Raw genomic sequence first — 5,642 nt, 5'->3', positions numbered from 1 at the left:
GGAGGTACTTCATTACTTTATGACAACACCATCCTATGCAAGCCCCCACTGAAGAGGTATTGACGAACCCACCTGCCAAGTCTGTACTTGGATGGGGCACGATCTCCACTTCTGTCCCAAGACTGAGTTGGGAAGGGAGGAATGCCACAAAGGTAGGCCCCCAGCAGCAGTGCTCCTTCCCAGAGGGCTCCAGCTCCGAGTGCCCTGGGCAGGTCAGAGTACTGCTGGGATCCAAGCTCAGTAGCTGGAAGGGAACTTTCCCTGCATGTTTTGCCGACACACTCAGAACTTGGCTGCCAAGTACAATGATTTATTTGTATGTCTTCATTGAGGGCAATTATTTTTTAGCACCTTGCTGAGCATGCTGGGTGATCTCATCTTAGGAAAGAGCTTGTCTCCTTTGGAGTGAACAAACGTGAGAGGTGCAGCCTCCCTTTTGCTTCAGCCAGAAATTCTATCCTCTCTCTTTGGCATCTTCCAAAATGATGTGGAACCAGGTGGCCTCTGTGTCAGGAGAGCCACACACAGGTTTACCTATAAAACTCGCCTGGAGTTGGAAAACAAAAATAAAAACATTTTTATTCTTCTTTTCAAGTTGAAAACAGGTCACATAAAACTCTAGTCCATAAGTGAACCTCACAGGACCAGTGCCTCCCATCCCCAGGTAGAGATAGCGGGGCAGGGTAGAGGAAGCATGGCGAGGGACCTACAGAAATGACCAAGGGGACTGAGCTCATGGGGACTGAGAATAGGCCAAGCAGAAGACTCTAGGCAGAGGGAAAGAAAGGGAAAGAGAGACTGAGAGTCTTCCAGAAGTCTGCTGCTTCTTTTGCTGACTGACCAATTTTTCCTCAAACCCTACCCCACTCCTCAACCAGGATTTGAATCCCTGTATACACTGTGACCTGTTTCCCACAAGGAGGTCTTCGTGTGTGTGTGTGTGTGTGTGTGTGTGTGTGTGTGTGTGTGTGTGTGTGTAGTGTGCACTGTGGGGTAGGCAGAAATGGGGAACACTGTGAACCGTAGATGTTTGACTCAGGAGTCAACCCTCCCAAGCACTGGCTCTTCCTGTCCCAGCTCTCTTGGGATCTCCTCTGTGAGTGACCAATCCCACAGCTTGCCTTTTGCTCTGTCCACTCCTTGACTCCCTTGGCCTATCTCCTCCTCTGCTCACGCAATAGTAACCTATAGCCGCGATTCGCCGACCCCACCACCCACCCATCCTCTCTAGTGCCCTGATCTGAATCAGGCTGGGCAGCATGTGTGTTTCCATGGCCACAGTGTCCCAGAAGGGATGGATGGAATGCCCGGGCTTGCTTCAGCCTAAGCAGAGGAAGAAGTATGGTTTCATGGACACACTTGGTTTCCAATCCTATCATGGATATGGTGCTTTGTGGAAATATTTTCATCCATCCACAAGATAGCCATGATAAAACCTGGCTAAAACAGGCCATGATTCCCTGCCATGCAAATCACTCAAGGGTAGCACCTGAGCTGAGAGACCAAAGAGGCACATTTAGGGCTGGAGAATCTGGGGTACTTCGCAAGCACCAGAGATTGTGGACCTCAAGAGGATGATACACCTGCTGGCAAGGGCAAGATCTAACTCAAGGGAGTTGGCAAAATAACATGGGGCTTCTGACACAAACTGGGGAGCCAATGTTTGGCCGTGCAGTTCACTCGCTAGCTGTGTGATTTCAAGCTCACTTTTTAGCCTCTTTCTGCCTTGGTTTCCTTGCCTCAAGAATGGGAATCAGAGCAATTACCTCTGTGGAGCTGACGTGAAAGATGAAACAAGACAGGTTGGCATAAGCTGCTTATGACGGTGCCCGGAGGGAAGAAAGTACCAGGCAAGGATTTATGAATCAAATGCTATGTTTGCTATGAGTGGAATTATTGATCAAAGATTGCGTATTTTTCTCTACTCATAAGGGCTGTGGAGGGAGCCTGTTTCATCTTTCTTTGTCCCTAATCACCCCTCTTTGAAGTGACACCAGACAGAAGTCCTCCTCCCTTGCCTAGGAGCCCTGGCATCAGCTGCTTTCTGTGGCCCATATGAATCCAGGGCAGTGACATCACCAGGTGAGATGGATGTGCTTGTACAAACAAAGGGATGACGTGCGGGGAGGGCTAGAGACTCCCCAGGACCTGCTTCCCTGCCCTTTGATGTACAGCAGCACCTCTGGGTGACTCAGCTGCATGGCATCACGGGTCACTGTAGCACTGTGGTCGGTCTGAGGGTGGAGAGGGATAGGAGCCTGGTGGAGAGAGGAAAGTGTCGTGTTGTCAGAAACTTGGGCCAAGAGGATAAGCCTGGGATGCTAAGGGGCGTGTCTTGTAGATGGGGCTGCACTTCAAATAAGGGCATGGAGGAGAAATGGGCTGTGAGCTGTTTTGCTTGACTGTGGATGGAGCAGAGTCCTGGCAGACACAGACTAGGTTGAACACGTCAGAGCCAACAATGTGTTGGGTTCGACGGCCAACCTATCATCTCAGCCACACAATGCTCTGTGGAGGGTCAGTGTCTCCTCCATGATATTTCTGTGACTGCTTGGGAGCGGCGGCTCTCTGTTACTGAAGACTGGGCCACACATCACTAGCTGGAGGCAAGATCAGAACTCAAGATGTGTAATATGGTTTCTACTGAACTGATGTTGCTTTGGTACTATTGTGAAGTCAACGACCCTGGGAGGGATCATCTGGACAAACACATATATACATACATACATACATACATATGTACATACATACATACATACATACATGCAGTCTATTTAAAATACATCCTGTTACTTGTGACAGTATAGCTGGACCTAGAGAATATTATGTTACGTGCAATAAGCTGGACACAGGGAGGTGAATAGCATGTGATCTCACTTCTATGTAGAACCATAAAAACAAAACAAAAAACAGCTCAAGAAAACAAATGGTGCATGTGAGGGTAGAGGTGATGTAGCCTCCGTAATGCATGACCAGTGTGCTCTGAGTATAAAACAGGGCTGTAGCTATCAGCACTACACTGGATCATTGAGACTTGTTCTTACCACACACCCTGATGGGTAGGTTCACTGGCTTGAGAGCAGTAATAGTTTCATACCCTATGCATAATTAAAGTGTGTGTTGGACACCATAAATAAATATGGTTTCTATTGTTCAGAATACCTCAAAGGAGCTGCATAGGGAGTGAGGGGAAAGGGTCAGAACTGGAGAGAAAAAGGAAGCTACACTCACAGAAAATCTAGCACCAGGCATCTAAGGTCGTGACTGAAGTTCACACAGAATAATGAGGGTGGCCAGGATTAAAAGGCAGTGGGTGGTGGTTGTGGGGTGTCTGATTTTGAAGCCTGAGCCTTTATTTCTAACCACAGTCATCTCCCAAAACCCCACATTCCTGCTGGATAAGAGTGGTTCTTAACCTGTGGGTCATGACTCCTTTGGGGGTTAAACGACCCTTTCACAGGGACCACTTAAAACCATCAGAAAACACAGATATTTACATTACAATTCATAACCGCAGTAAAATTACAGTTATAAAGTAGCATTGAAAATAATGTTAGAGTTGGGGTCACCACAACATGAGGAACTGTATTAAAGGGTTGCAGCATTAGGAAGATTGAGAACCACTGATTTAGAGAAATCTTGTTGATCCATGTGGCTTCATGAAGGGGAGTGGCCAAAGAAACAAACAAACAAATACAAACAAATGAACAAAAACCCTGAACCTTATTGGTGTGGCCCCAATGCAGCCCAGGCTGTGAAGTGGGGGCCTGGTCAAGGATGCATCATACCCGAGCAGCATCTCCGTTACCTCAGGGGTTTCTGTGGGGCTGCAGCACTCTTTCAAACCTGAACCTTCTGTGGGGTATGCAGTGTACATTTTACCCTGACTAATGGGAGATATAACCTCATCTGCTTCTGTCTCTCTTTCCCAGCCCCAAGCCCTAGAGACATGTCTACCGTGATCCTGCCTGTGGTTTACAGAGCTCTTCTCTACAGCGTGATCAGATTCTGCATTGATCCAAGTTCCACCATTATTGGCTGCGGCCTTGGCTATGTTGCTTCTCATAAGGAGCCCCATGAGACTCCCATTTGGTCGATAAAGAGCTTGGTTTCAGAGAGGATACCAAAATCAATGGCAGAAACATATATTCAGGTTGACATGACTCCAACTTCTCTAGTGTCCGGCCCAAGGAGAAGTGAGAATCTCCCCAAACACACTGGAACATCCTTGCTGCTTTTTACCCCCAACCATTTGAAATACAACCAAACTCAACCAACCAAATTCAACCAGCAGCCACCCCCGTGTGCTAGGCAGGAGGACTTAGAAAAGAGCCCTTGCTGTCTGCTCAGGCCACTGGTAACAGTGGCTATGTGAGACTCCTTCATGAGTCTATGACATCTTTGTGCACATGTTCTCTTGTGGGAAGCTGCATGTTCACATGTGTGTAGGTAGGTGTGGAGACCAGAGGACAGTATCAGAGTATCAGGTGCCCTCTCCACCTTACTTTTGAGACAAGGTCTCTCTCTCTCTCTCTCTCTCTCTCTCTCTCTCTCTCTCTCTCTCTCTCTCCCTTGAGCTTTCTAGTTTGGCTAGATTAGCTAGCCAGCAAGTCCCAAGATCTTCCTGTGTCCTACCCCCTCCACCCCCAAGTGCTGGGATCACAGGGTAGTCTGCCACACCCAGCTTTTTATATGAATACTGGGGGTCAAACCCAGATGATCCAGGTACAGATGCTAAAAAAAAAGAAAATTCAAGATGTTGAGGTTGAAGTAATCTGGGTGCTCCTGAGAAATGGAACACCTCCTGTTCTGATATAGTCTCAGACAGCCTCTTGACCTGGAGGGGAATCAAGTCAGTAGAACTTTTGGAGATCAGCACCCACTGAGCTGTATCCTAGCATGTGTCTCCCCTCCAAACCATCCTTCTAAAACCTTCCTTCTTGTAGGACGAGCCCTGCTTTGCAGTATGCAATTGCAGAGTTCAAAGAGTAGCATCCTGTTACTCATTCATCTACCAGTCACCCTGGCAAGCAGTAAAGAAAGATGTCTCAGCAAGCAAGCCTGAACATAGCCCCTGCCCTACCAGACTCCGGGGAGTGACAGCTTTGGAGGTAGGTGGGTGAGGCCTTCCAGCTCTACGAATGACAATCAGATCATCTCACCCACCCCTAAACTCCCTGAACCCCAGGTCCCTCAGGTCTGAGATGTGCACACTGATGCCTGCCTCCTGGGACCCAAGGAGAGTGGAAAGATTCTGTGTGGCCAACAGGAAAGGGCTCAGCTCACCATAAATTTTCCATCAAGCATTTCCTATGAAGGTTGATCTGTAACTGAAGGTGCCTCACTAGTCCATCCAGGAGGCTTCCTCTGCCTGACTTTCTGGTGGAGCCAAAAACCCAAGAGTTACTTCTCAGGGTTTGTTCTGGACTGTTACAGCACTAAAAAAAAAAACAAAACAAAACAGCTTTATTGAGACACAGTTCACCAGTTCACGTGCTACACAATTCACCCTCTTAAAGTATTTGGTGGCATGGCTCTCTTCAAACCTCAGAACATTTCCTCCTTCTATTTATTCTCATGTTTAAAAATATTTTTGTGGTCTGAATCTGCAGTTTTGACTTAAACACACACACACACACACA

The 5,642-nt window shown here is 47.6% G+C and overlaps 1 long non-coding RNA gene across 1 annotated transcript; it reads right to left on the bottom strand.

Annotated features, from left to right (window-relative positions):
- Positions 1 to 289: 289 nt before the first annotated feature.
- Positions 290 to 2,104, bottom strand: LOC110317621. The gene is made up of 2 exons (XR_002380339.1): positions 1,977 to 2,104; positions 290 to 547 (listed from the first exon to the last, which is right to left on the bottom strand). It is a non-coding gene; the product is annotated as an uncharacterized LOC110317621 (long non-coding RNA).
- Between the last annotated feature and the right edge of the window lie 3,538 nt (positions 2,105 to 5,642).

The sequence above is a fragment of the Mus pahari genome, chromosome 1 (genome assembly GCF_900095145.1).
Source record: "Mus pahari chromosome 1, PAHARI_EIJ_v1.1, whole genome shotgun sequence".
Taxonomy (NCBI): Eukaryota; Metazoa; Chordata; class Mammalia; order Rodentia; family Muridae; genus Mus; species Mus pahari.
The sequence above is the reverse complement of the archived record's forward strand: the minus strand, read 5'-3'. Positions and strand labels throughout refer to the sequence as shown.